Source organism: Balaenoptera musculus, chromosome 3 (assembly GCF_009873245.2).
Source record: "Balaenoptera musculus isolate JJ_BM4_2016_0621 chromosome 3, mBalMus1.pri.v3, whole genome shotgun sequence".
NCBI lineage: Eukaryota > Metazoa > Chordata > Mammalia > Artiodactyla > Balaenopteridae > Balaenoptera > Balaenoptera musculus.
Window position 1 is genome coordinate 11252806 of NC_045787.1, and position 14806 is coordinate 11267611.

A 14806-nucleotide genomic window follows, 5' to 3' on the forward strand; every position below is an offset into this window, starting at 1 on the left:
AGACTTAAAACCAGGGGAGTTATGACTGCTAGAAGTAGACAACCGAGTAGTGTTACCCATAGAAATAACAATCGGAATACTAATCTCCTCTGAAGATGTATTGCACTCATGAGCTGTACCTTCCCTAGGCCTAAAAACAGATGCAATCCCAGAACGCCTAAATCAAACAACCCTAATATCAACACCACGAGGTTTGTATTACAGACAGTGTTCAGAGATCTGTGGGTCAAACCATAGTTTCATGCCTATTGTCCTCAAACTAGTACCCCTAAAATACTTTGAAAAATGATCCACATCAATATTATAAACTCGTTAAGAAGCTAGGCAGTGTTAACCTCTTAAGTTAAAGACCTAGAGCTAAGACTCTCCTTAATGGTATGCCACAATTAGATACATCAACATGATTCATTACCATTTTATCTATGTTTCTAGCACTGTTTATTATATTTCAACTAAAAGTCTCAACGTACACTTATTACTCCAGCCCAGAGTCAACACACACCAAAGTGCAAAAACAGTCCACTCCTTGAGAAACAAAATGAACGAAAATCTATTTGCCTCCTTCATAACCCTGACAATAATAGGTCTCCCTGTAGTTATTTTAATTATTATGTTTCCAAGTATTTTATTTCCAACATCAAATCGACAAATTAATAATCGTATAATTTTTCTTCGACAATGATTAGTCCAACTCACATCAAAACAAATATAAGCATCCACAATCACAAGGGGCAGGCTTGATCATTAATACTAATGTCACTCATTCTATTTATTGGGTCAACCAACCTTCTAGGGCTACTACTCCACTCATTTACACCTCCCACGCAGCTCTCAATAAATGTAGGAATAGCAGTTCCCCTATGAGCCGGCTCTGTGATTACAGGTTTTCGTAACAAAGCAAAAGCATCTTTAGCTCACTTCCTACAACAAGGAACACCCACTCCCTCATCCCTATACCAGTAATTATCAAGACTCTCAGCCTATTTATCCAACCAGTATCACTAGCCGTGCGATTAACAGCCAATATTACAGCAGGAAACTTGTTGATTCATCTAATCAGAGGGGCAACTCTAGCATTAATAAGTATCAGTACTGCTACAGCTTCTATTACATTCATCATTCTTATCCTACTTACTATCCTCGAATTTGCCGTTGCTATAATTCAAGCCTATGTGTTTACCCTCCCAGTAAGCCTCTACCTACATGACAATGCATAATGACCCACCAGACCCACGCATACCACATAGTAAACCCCAGTCCTTGACCTCTTACAGGAGCCCTTTCAGCCTTCTTAATGACATCGGGCCTAATCATGTGATTCCACTTCAACTTGATAATATTATTAATATTAGGCCTACTAACTAATACTCTAACAATATATCAGTGATGGCGAGATGTCATTCGAGAGAGTACCTTCCAAGGCCATCACACACCAATCGTCGGAAAAGGGCTTCGATATGGGGTAGTCCTCTTTATTATCTCAGAAGTCCTCTTTTTTACTAGCTTCTTTTGAGCCTTCTATAGCTCAAGCCTCACCCCGGCACCTGAATTAGGCGGGTGCTGAGTGCCAACAGGCATTCGCCCTCTAAACCCTCTAGAAGTACCGCTCCTCAACACTTCCGTGCTACTAGCCTCTGGCGTGTGTATTACTTGAGTCCACCACAGCCTTATGGAAGGAAATCGCAAGCACGTGCTCCAAGCCCTCTTTATTACAATCGCCATAGGTGTATATTTTACACTCCTACAAGCCTCAGAGTACTATGAAGCTCCAGTTACAATTTCAGACGGAGTATATGGATCAGCTTTCTTCATGGCCACAGGATTCCACTGACTGCACGTTATCATTGGTTCCACTTTCCTTATTATCTGTTTCCTACGTCAATTAAAATACCACTTCACATCCAACCACCACTTCGGCTTTGAAACCACTGCTTGATACTGGCATTTTGTAGATGTTGTATGACTATTCCTTTACATATCTATCTATTGATGAGGCTCATAATTCTTTTAGTATTAATTAGCACAACTGACTTCTAATCAGTTAGTTTCCGTATAGCCCGAAAAAGAAGAATAAACTTAATACTGGCCCTACTGACAAACACAGCACTGGCCTCATTGCTCGTACTCATCACCTTCTGACTCTCCCAGCTGAATATTTACACAGAAAAAGCAAGTCCCTATGAATGTGGGTTTGACCCCATAGGATCTGCCCACCTGCATTTTTCTATAAAATTTTTCCTAGTAGCAACCACATTTCTTCTCTTCGACCTAGAAATTGCCCTCCTACTTCCCCTCCCCTGAGCAACTCAAACAAATAATCTAAAAACAATACTCACCATAGCTCTGCTCCTAATCTCATTATTGGCAATTAGCTTAGCCTATGAATGAACTCAAAAAGGACTAGAATGAACTGAATATGGTATTTAGTTTAAAATAAAACAAATGAATTCGACTCATTAGATTATGACTAAACTCCTAATTACCAAGTGCCTTTAGTATACACAAATATTATTATAGCTTTCACAGTATCCCTTGTAGGACTTCTAATACATCAATCCCACTTAATAGCCTCACTGTTATGTCTAGGAGGCATGATGTTATCACTATTCGTCATGGCAACTGTAATGATCCTAAACTCACACTTCACCTTAGCCAGCATAATACCAGTCATCCTGTTAGTGTCCGCAGCCTGTGAAGCCACACTCGGATTATCCTTGTTAGTAATAGTATCAAATATATATGGCATCGACTACGTGCAAAACCTTAACCTCCTCCAATGCTAAAATTTATTGTTCCTACAATTATACTAATACCCCTGACTTGATTATCAAAAAATAATATAATTTGAATTAATGCTACAGCCCATAGCTGCTAGTTTGCCTCTGAAGCCTGCTTCTCCTTAATCAGTTTAATGATAATAGCCTTAATTTCTCATTAATGTTCTTTTCCGACTTCTTATCTGTACCGCTATTGATCTTAACAATGACTCCTACCACTAATATTAATAGCCAGCCAATCTCACCTGCTCAGAGAATCACTAACCCTAAAAAGCTATACACTACTATACTAATCATATTACAAACACTTTTAATCATAACATTTACCACCAAAGAACTAATTTTATTTTACATTATATTCGAGGCTACGCTAGTTCCTACACTCATCGTCATCACTCGATGAGGTAACCGAACAGAACAGCTCAAGGCAGGGCTCTATTTTCTATTCTGTACACTAGTCGGATCACTCCGACTTCTAGTAGCATTAGTATATATCCAAAACACTACGGCGTCTCTACATTTCTTAGTACTCCAATACTGAACCCAAACATTACCCAACTCCTGATCCAACGTCTTCATATGACTAGCCTGCATAATAGCTTTTATGGTAAAAATTCCCCTCTATGGCCTCCACCTTTGACTACCCAAAGCACACAGAGAAGCCCCCATCACAGGCTAGTCCTTGCAGCCGTATTACTAAAACTCGGGGGCTACGGCATGCTACGAATTACAGCAATACTCAATCCCCTGACAGAATTCATAGCATACCCTTTTCTTATGCTTTCCTTATGAGAATAATCATAACCAGTTCAATCTGTCTACACCAAACAGACCTAAAATCACTTATCACGTATTCTTCCGTCAGCCATATAGCACTTGTCATTGCAGCTATTCTCATCCAGACTCCTCGAAGTTACATAGGAGTCACCACTTTAATAATCGCCCACGGCCTCACATCATCTATATTATTCTGCCTAGCAAACTCAAATTACGAGCGAGTCAATAGCCGAACAATAATCTTAGCCCGAGGCCTACAAACCTTCCTCCTACTAATAGCCACTTGGTGACTGTTAGCAAGCCTAACAAACTTAGCCTTACCCACAACTATTAATCTGATCAGAGAACTGTTCGTAGTTATATCGTCCTTCTCATGATCAAATTTTACCATTATCTTAAGAGGAACCAACGTTGTAATTACAGCCTTATACTCTCTATATATACTAATTACAACACAGCGCAGTAAATACACACACCATACACCCTCTTTCACACAAGAAAATGCCCTTATAGCCCTCCACATTCTACCCTCCTACCCTTGTCACTAAACCCCAAACTCATCCCAGGCCCCCTGTATTGTAAATATAGTTTTTAAAAAGCACTAGAATGTGAATCTAGTAACAGAAGACTGAAACTTCTTATTTACCGAGGAAGTACGCAAGAACTGCTAATTCATGTCCCCCGTGCCTAACAGTATGGTTTCTTCAAGCTTTTAAAGGATAGTAGTTATCCTTTGAGATTAAGTCACAACAAAGGACTCAACTGATCTTCTGGAGAGCTATGGAGCTAGGAGGGTCCTTAGAGTTGTTTCCCATTGACAAAAGGAGACAGAATTTTTATCTTCTCACAGTCACTGGACATAAGCTTCCCCTGGGGGTGGGGCATAACCTTAGAAGAGGCAGCTCCTTCGGCTGAGGGCAAGTCCTCAAGAGGGACTCAGATGTGAATCTTTGGCAAGCATCAGTCTCAGAAACTGGAGAAATGAATGCCTTGGTTCTGAGGGGGGTCTGGGCAGTGCACCATGTAGCCAATCACAGTCTACCCTGGCACTATTAATTGCTATTTGCCTCATAAACATCTTATCAAGGAATATCTTATCAAGGAATATCTGCTCCAAGGAATCAAGGAATATCTCCTCCAAGATTCAAATTTGTCTCTTTTCCTACAGAAAATTACAAGAGAAAGGATAGAGGGGTAAGCTACGTCTTCTGCTGCTGCTAGTCTATGAGGGCAATCAAAGGAAAATATTACAAAAGAAAATTACTCAGATCAGCACGTAAAGTTATTAAAAACTTGCGCCATATGTAAAGTATATAACAGGCAAGACATTCATACACAAAACACATGTCCACTAGATTCTGAGTTCTTTGAAAGCAGGGATTATGTCTTATTCATTTTTGTATGCCAAACACCTGCAAAATGCCTTGCAAAGAAGAATGCTTGATAAATATTTTATGACTGAGGAAGCCAATTAATTAAGGAATTGGTGAATATAAATTCTGTGCTTACATTCAAAATTAATTTCAACTGTCTAGTAAATGATTTGTCTGAGGTTGACTGAGATACGTTTTAAATAAAGTTGCGAACATAAAAAGTATCCTCACAGGATTTTATCATATATAGTAGCCTGTGTTGTTCAACAAATACTATTAAAGCTAGCATATATTGATTAAGGATAAATTACATGACAAGATGCTGCTAGGTGTTAGGAAGTAGGATAAATAATGCATAATTCCTTCCTCCAAGGAACTTATAGTTTTCTAGTGATGGTAGCATTTATGTGAAAACTAATTTTGATCAGACAAAATAACATAAGATTTAAGTAGCAGTATGTGGTTGGGAGTGATAATTATTTACTCAGCTACCATTTTTCCCTCCTTGAGTGACAGAACCAATTTTTAGCTGGATACACAACCCCCCAGAGTAATTGTTCCCCAGCCTCCTTTATTGCTGCAGTAGCCATGTGTTATGGACTGAATATTTGTGTCCACCCTAAAATTCATACTTTGAATTTTAACCCCCAATATGATGGTATCAGGAAGTGAGGCCCTTGGGAAGTGATTAGGTCATGAGAGTCAAGCCCTCATTAGTCCCCTTACAAAAGAGATCCCAAGAGCTCCCTCACCCCTTATACCCTGTGAGGACACAGTGAGAAGATGGTGGTCCACGAACCAGGAAGAAAGTTCTCACCAGACACTGAATCTGCCAGCTCCTCAACTTTGCAGCCTTCAGACTGTGAGAAATAAATGTCTGTTGTTCAACCGTCTCAGGTTACGGTATTATTGTTATAGCAGCTAAGCTAAGACACCATGTGACCAATCTCTGGGGGATGGAGTGTTAACAAGTGTTCTGTGAGATTCCAAGAAAGTCTTTTTAAAAGAAGCTGACTCCTTCCCTCCAGCTGAATCCCTAGAATGGGGACATAATGAGCAGAGTTCCAGAAACCGTCATGTACCATGACGTAACCGTGAGGAAGGAAGCCACATGCTGAGAATAGTAAACAGTAAACAGCCTGAGTCTCTGGTGATTATGAAGCCACCACACTATCAGTGGGAAAAAAAAAAGAAACTTCTGTCTTTCTTAATCCACTTTATCTTGTTTATATTTGTTTGTATACTTTATTAAATAAGGGCAAACCTAAGATACTAGAGGAGTGAAAAAGCAATCATTTATTCTTATAGGAGAATTGGGAGTTTTAGGGAGGAGGTATCTTTTGAGCTAGACCTGGGAGAATGAGAAAAAGTTGTTTGTCTATAAATTCTGGATTCAACTTTTATCATTAGCCTGAAAAAAATTGGAGGTGTAAGTTAAGATATTTGCGTACAATCCATTCTGAAGGAATAGTCAGTAATAAGAGATCTATTTATTGAGGTTCAGTTGTTCCAGGCTTCCTAATTAGCTATGGCTATATTGAAAAGTGTTCTTTGAATCCCTGAAATGAAAGCTATAATTTATTTGCCTATGAAAGACAAAAGTATCATACAACAACTTATAATTTTAAAATCACACTTTAAAAATATACATAACAGCCAATTATGCTTTCAAAACAATTAATTTTGAAGACAGAAATATATAAATGTATATTTTCATGTATATATGAAAATGAGCTACTTAGACACCATTAAATATAGAGTGCATTATTTTTGCATCATATTAAATATAATAAGATGTGGTACAGAGCCCTCTGCAGATACCTGTACAAAACCAATAGAAAAATCTTTCACTCTGTTGACAGTTATTTGTAGACTGCAGCAATTTTTGTGAAGTAGGTTGCTACCTTCCTTGACATATATTCCTAAACATATGAATACATAGGTTGATGTGCATTCCCCGAAAGAGTGCATCTGAGGTTTGGAAGAAGGAGGAAGGAGAATATTGGGGAGCTATTGCAAATTACATAATATTGTAACTAACCTAAATATGTTCTTGGAAAGAACCCTGAAGTGAATATTTTGGTAAAGCAAATAATGTTTCTGTAATTTTTTGAAATTGTTTGTCAAAACCTATCAAGAACTGCGTAGAGTCTGAGATTTACCCTTCTTGCCAGCTAACAGGTTGCAAGGTAACCGGTTTCCTCGATGCTGATGGAAGAACCGACACTCCTGGTTCAGAGACAAAGGGTTTTATTATTCATGGCTTTGAACCGCAAGCAACATGAGCTTCATGCTCATATACATTTCTCTTCCCTCAGATCCCATGGAGGCAATGCAGAAGGGCACAGGGGGATACTGTACACACAGTAGGCAGGTGTCACAGAACCCAAATTCTTTATAAAGAAGTGAAAGCAAACTTTCCCAACGTTGGCCAAAGAGGAATATATACTGGAGAGTAAACAAATCTGCTCTGCTGTGGAGACAGAAGTACCTGTGTCTTCTGAGGCTATATAAACATCCTTAAGAAGACAGGCAGTGCTTCTGGTTACAAGATGTGCAGAAGAACGAGCAACCCAGGGAATATTCTCAGAGCAGTACATGCCTCTTGGAACACACAACAAAAGCCAAGTGTCTAGGAGAAGAATCAGGCTGCAAGTATAAGGAACGAAAAGGAGGCCAGGAAATCTCTATCTGGAGCAAGTTAGGAAGGAAGAAAGCATGGAATGAGACAAAGTTAGAGAAAGAAGCAAGAGATGGATTATGTTGGGACTTTTAATCCATGGAAAGAAAGCAGGATTTATTCTGAAGACAGAAGGGAATCACTGAGTGTTTTCAAGCAAGGGAGGATCACACTTGGCAATGTAATTTATATTTTTTAAATATTACATCTTAAAATGTTACAAGTATTGGCCAACGTGTACAAAGTTTCAGTTCAAGATCAATCAGCCCTAGAGATCTAGTATACAGCATAGGGTCTATAGTTAACAATACTGTATAGTGTATACAATACTTAACACTACTGTATTGTTTAAATTTTATTTAAAATTTTGCTAAGAGAGAAGATTTTATGTTAAGTGTTTTTATCACAAAATAATAATAAATACAGAAGGTGGGAGGAAGTAATGGGAAAAGATATGGCATTGGCTGCTGTGTTGGGAATCCAAGAAGAACAGGAAGAGCAGCAAGCAGATCAGTTATAAAAGGAAAAAAGACTATGGAGACAAGGACTAGCATGGCGGTGCAGGTGGTGGAAAGATGGGATCAAAGTCTGTATCAAGTCTGAAGGTAGAGGGGCTTCCCTGGTGGTGCAGTGGGTGAGAATCCACCTGCCAATGCAGGGCACACGGGTTTGAGCCCTGGTCCGGGAAGATCCCACTAAGCCCGTGCTCCACAACTACTGAGCCCGTGTGCCACAACTACTGAGCCCGCGTGCCACAACTACTGAAGCCCGTGTGCCTACAGCCCGTGCTCCGCAACAAGAGAAGCCACCACAATGAGAAGCCCACGCACCGCAACGAAGAGTAGCCCCCGCTCGCTGCAACTAGAGAAAGCCCGCACGCAGCAATGAAGACCCAACGCAGCCAAAAATAAATAAATTAAATAAATAAATTTTTTAAAATTAAAAAAATAACTTTGAAGATAGAAACGATAAACATTAGTGATGACTTCCGTGTGAAGCACTGACTAAGAGGAATAAATCAATAATGGTGCTTAGTTTTTTGCCTTGACAAAGTATCATAAATGATGACGACTTCGATTTGAGTGAGGGAAAGAACAAGGATTTTGGAGGGGATGGTGGGAATTAAGAGCTCTATTTTGAAAATATTAAGTTGGGGATCCTCATTGTGCTTTTTAGGGAAGATTATTAGATGGACAGTTGGAAGCATCAGATAGATCAGGGGCTAGATTTGGGCAGAAGATATGTATCTACTGGAAAAGCATAAGTAATATAATATGTAAAGATATAGAAATAGCTGAGGACAGTCTATACAGAAAAGAATAGAGAAGGGAACGCTTTGGCAAGGAGATTGACCTGACCAGCTAGGATAGAATAGAAGGAAGGAAAAACAAAGGAGCAAGAGAAGAGACCACAAATTAGGTAGATGGATGTGCAAAATAGCATGTTGTCATGGAAACGGAGAAGAGAATATTTCAAATACCTGTGTCACAAGCTTCTGAGAAGTCAGGTAACACAAAGATATAGATGTGCCCCTTGGATTTAGTAACATGGAGTTTTCTGATTACCTGAACAAGAACGGTTTCACTGGAAGCCAAAGCCAAATTAAAACTTGGTTTAATAGTTCCCACCACCAGAAGACATTATAATTATGTGACACGATAGAGGTATTAGCTAATGCTACAATGGCAATCATATTGCAATATAAATGTATCAGATCAATATGTTCACCTTGAACTTATACAATGTTATATGTCAATTATACCTCAATTTTTAAAAGTGAGAAATTTGGTAAAGTTTAAAAATGAGCATTCAGTCATTCAAGGGCATTTCCACTTAATACATTATAGAATATTGCTTATTATGCTATAATCCTATCTACTTTATCAGTAAACTAAGAGATCTTGGAGAACAGAGGCAGTGCCTTTCACCTTGGTATCCAGGGATGTGTAATATGCATTTAACACAGAATTAAAATAAACTGAAAAAAAGAGCAGATTGAGGAGAAAATGATAAGTACTTAGGTGCGGAATGAAGAATGATAAGCATAGATGACTCCTTTCTGGGGATCTGCTCTGACACATGACAGAGATACAGGGCTAGAGGAGTGTATGAGGTCAAAGAATTTGTTTTTAAGGGGAGATGGTGGAGCATATTTTATATTATTGGGAAAGGACCAAAAAAGGCTGTGATGCTGAGACCCCAAATGGAGGTCAGTCTTTGGAAAGGCAAAGAGGGCAAGTGGGGAAATGTATGTTCCAAGGGCTCAAAGGCAATTCTTCCACAAAATAGAAGGGTAAATGTAAAATCTGTGCATAGGGGAAATCATATTTGTAGATTTGGCATAAAGAGAGAGGAGTTCTACTCTAATGAAACTTCTATTTTCTCAATGAACTATTGTTCCTCATGTTTCTTCTTAACAAAGTGTCTTATTTTCTCAGTGTAAGACGGAGGTCAGGAGCTGAATGTAGAGATGAGGGAGATATTGGGACAGGTTGGAGGATCGAGGAAAGAGGAAAAAGATAGGAAAAATGAACCTACTAGCAAGAGTAGCTCTTTTAGAAGGCTATGACTTTGTTCCTAAAGAATGAACATGAGGAACTTCCCTGGTGGTCCAGTGGTTAAGACGCCACGCTTCCACTGCAGGGGGCACAGGTTCTATCCCTGGTTGGGTAACTAAGTCACTGCATGCAAAAAAAAAAAAAGAAAAAAAGAATGAACATGATTCTAAGAAGGCTGTGAGTAGTAGAGAGTATAAAGAGATCGTGGTTCAAAGTGAGGAGTAATTAGGAGGAGAGCTTGATAATACAAGTTGTGTTCACAAGCCTTGCTACACTATGTTAGGTGCCTAATGTGTATTATTTTAATTCTCAAAAATCATGAGGCTGTATTATATCTATATACAACCATGTAGAGAAGACCAAAAGGAAACATATAAAATAGTTCGTAACTTATTTAAGGATAGTGGGATTACATATTTCCCCATCTATTTTTCAACTATTCTGCACTATTATCTTAATGCTTTAATAATATAAATGTTAATTCATAGTATTAAAAAAATCATCAGGAAGGTATGATTTTCCCATTTTACAGTTGAAAAGACCAAGGTTCAGAGATGTAACACAGTTTTCTTAAGGTTAACCATGACCAATAAGTAGCAGAGTTTGGATTCACGATCGAGTCTGAATCCCAAGCTCATGTTCTTCTCCCAGCAGTGGAGAGCATTAGAGACCTTATTCAAGGAAGGTATGTGAAGAGATCTCTGTTTCAAGAAGACAATTTTTGTAAAATTGTGGCTAAATTGGAGGAACAGAGACAAGAGGTAGCAACGAGCTTGGAGAGTATTGCAATTGGCCAGGTACTTGATCAAGGCATAAAGGGAAAGGATATCCTGATGGAAGGGTAGAGACTAGAGACCCATAGGTATGTTACCCATAGGTATTGAGGTGATAGACCCAACATCTACCTAATCATTTCCTCTCCACCAATTTACTTCTATTCTGCTATGGATGGCTTTAAAAAGGAGACGTTAGTGTCATTTTTCTCTCCCTTCCCTTTTCACCTTCTCCCACAACTTCAGAGTAATTGGGGAGGAGGGAAGAGGAGGGCGGGGGGGAGGGATAGGAGGAGAGGACTTGCAAGGCACTAAGGCAAGCTCAGTCACACTGTCCCAGGATGTTTCAGGAATAGGTTAGCATGAGTGACCTGGAGTGATTCTAAGCTCTAGAAGGGAGATGCTGGCGCCCCAGGACACTGGCAAGACAACTGCACTTCAAAACCATCCTCCTCATGGGCTTGTTTTGCTTGAAAAACACATTCCCCGTTCACTTTGTGTGTGTATGTGAGGACTATGGAAAACTGAAGAGAACACTATTTGAAAACAAATGATCCAATATTACTTTAAAACCAATTGCCTTATGTGGGCATATTCTCAATCTTCTCCACATGTTTGTAATAAGCAGAAACGTTTTCCTAACAGGTGCAGTTGCCACAATGAATGTCACAGCGGGCACATGAGGTGTTTTATCTACAGTTGGGTCATTGAAGCAAAGTGCAGAATAATGAAAATATATGCCTGCTCAGATGTCTTCAGAACAAATCATTTGCCCGATGGTAACTGATTCTCACTGAGGGCAGGGGAACACAAGGAAAGTGCTGTGACTCACTCAGTATTTCTGTTGCCACCCATATAGCTATTCCACAGAGTATAAATAAAATGTGAATTTGTCTTGGGGCAGTATATAATTTCATGTAATTTTTCTGCCTCGGGTTTTCTGTTATTCCTTTTTCACACAACAGCTTTCTTTGATTTTTTTTTTTTTTTAATGTGCCATGTAGTATACATTTGTTTCTCTTTTTTCCCCTCATGGTGTGAGGGAATATCCCTGAACAGATGTTGTGTGAAAATTGCCAAACTCATTTTGCATTTGATGTGCCATGTTCAAAGCTACTTTTTGGAGAACACATTGGAGGAATGTACTCCTTGTTGTGTACTGTAGATTTAATAGCAGGAAGGCAGCTGGAAATGCATTGTAACAGAGCTCTTGAAAACAGCAGTGTCCTTGAGCACTCCGAGACAGGCAGAAGGAAAAATCTGGCAACAGAATGAGACACAAAGCTTGCATTTACAAGTTTGTTAACGACTAAGCATAATATTACATATTTTTTAAAAGATATCCATAGTAATGAAATGCTCAGGGCAGGGAGGATTTTAACAACTCAAGGAGGCAGTTTCAAAGCATTAAAAATTAGAAAAAGTGCAGGGAAAAAATAAACAACAAACAATTAGTAGCAATATTTCCCCTAAAACCAGTTGGCAGTGAAACTTCATAGGTTAGGTCCTCACCCTCTTAAACACAAACACACAAATACATACACACACACACACACACACACACACACATACACCATTTTCCTCCTACCTAAGCTGATATTTGATACGCAAAGCTGTGATAAGAATTAACTGAACTTAACCATTGTATAACCAGCTTATACATTGGTTTTTATTCTCTGTAGTGAAAAGCAGGAGAATAAAATGTAGCCGTGTTGAAACACAGCCTATCCTTAAAAGGAGACCCTGCCAGCCTGGCCATTTTTAACCTGGAAGATGCTGACATGATGAATAGAGATGGGAGATATAGGGCTAGATTAAGGGTACCTACAGGTTTTATGGGGAAATGTATTATACACACAGGGAGCTGAAAACATTGGAATAAAAGGAGATGATTACAGAATGCTTTTGAGAGAGAACTAATGGTATTCCAAAAGTACTGAAATGGTATAAATGTGCACTATAATAGTTTGCTAAGGCTCCCATTACAAAGTATTACAGACTGACTGGCTTAAACAACAGAAATCCATTTCCTCACAGTCCTCTAGTCTGAAAGTTCAAAATCAAGATGTCAGTGAGGTTGGTTTCACTTTGAGATCTCTCTCCTTAGCTTGTAGATGGCCATCTTTTCCCTGTCTTCACATGGTCTACCTTCTGTGCTGTATCTGCGTCCTAATCTCCTCTTCTTAAAAGAACACTGATTACACTGGATTAGGACCCACCACCAAGAACCTCATTTAGCCTTAATTACCTCTTTAAAGACCTTATCAGTCACATTCTAAGGTACTAGTGGTTAGGGCTTCAACACATTAATTTTCTTTTTTTTTTTTTTTAGATTTTGTATCATTTTTATTATAGAAAGATAGAAACTCTGACTGGTATAAAAATTATACAAGTTTCCTGTGGACACTACCGCTCCCTGTCATTATCAGAAGGTAAAAAAGTCTTCTTGGATCTCCTACGTGTCATCAGGAAGTAATTTTTTGAATAAGAATGATACCTGTACCTAGAGTCTGTCATACAGAGCGAAGCAAGTCAGAAAGAGAAAAACAAATACCGTACACCAACACACATATATATATGGAATCTAAAAAAGAAAAAAAAAGGTTCTGAAGAACCTAGGGGCAGGACAGGAATAAAGACACAGACGCAGAGAATGGACTTGAGGACAGGGGGAGGGGGAAGGGTAAGGTGAGATGAAGTGAGAGAGTGGCGTGGACATATATACACTACCAAATGTAAAATAGACAGCTAGTGGGAAGCAGCTGCATAGCACAGGGAGATCAGCTCGGTGCTTTGTGACCACCTAGAGGGGTGGGATAGAGAGGATGAGAGGGAGACGCAAGAGAGAGGAGAGGATATATGTATATGTATAGCTGATTCACTTTGTTATAAGGCAGAAACTAACACACCATTGTAAAGCATTTATACTCCAGTAAAGATGTTAAAAAAAAAAAGAATGATACCTGTTGAGTTTAATGAACTGGGGTTCATTTTAATGCATTTAAAGTTAAAAAGAAAACTTAGATGTAATAACTTACAGAAATCTGACATGTGTTGGCATTTCTCTGAGTAGCATTAGAAGAACTTGATTTTTGACTTGTAAATTTTCCATCTCTGGTCAAATTCAACAAAAAATGTTGTGTTTTTTTACCCCCCAAGTCATTCCACAAGTATTTATTTGCCTACAGTGTTTCCAGCAAAGAGGATACAACAGTTAACAAACCTAAAACCCTGCTTTCATGAAGCTTATATTCTGGGGAGATGTAGGGGAAGTGAGCCTTAAACACACAAATAGTTGTGTGGTGTAACAGGGATAAGGGCGTGAAGAGAAGTGAGGTGAGGCAAGGGGACAGAAAGTGAGGAGGTGGATGGAGGGAAGGGGTCTTTCTATTTTATAAAGGAGGTCAGGGAAGCTACTTTATAAGGTGAGATGTGAACAAAGACTGAAAGGAAGGGAGAGACATGATGCTAAGGCCATGGTCCAGAGCATGATCCAGATACAAGGTCATGCCCAGCGGGGTGCTCAGGAGCAGCAGGGGGTCTGGAGAGGGGGATGAGGGAGCCAGGAGAGATGAGGTCTGAGAAGTGGTCGTGGGAATTCTGGTGACATGGGGCTTATGAGTTGTGGTAAGAATTGGCCTTTTATTGACTGAGAGAGCAAGCTCCTGAAGGGTTCCATCTGACTTATATTTTTATTTATTATTTATTTATTTATTTATTTTAGACTTAATTGATCATATATTTTTATCATGCATCAGTCTTTTGCAAACATAAAAAGGAAAATGTGGACCAACCAAACTGGTAAGGCTTTTCCTAAAGCTTCTTTGTATTCTTTTTTTTTTTTAATATCTCTCTTAATTCTTTTTTG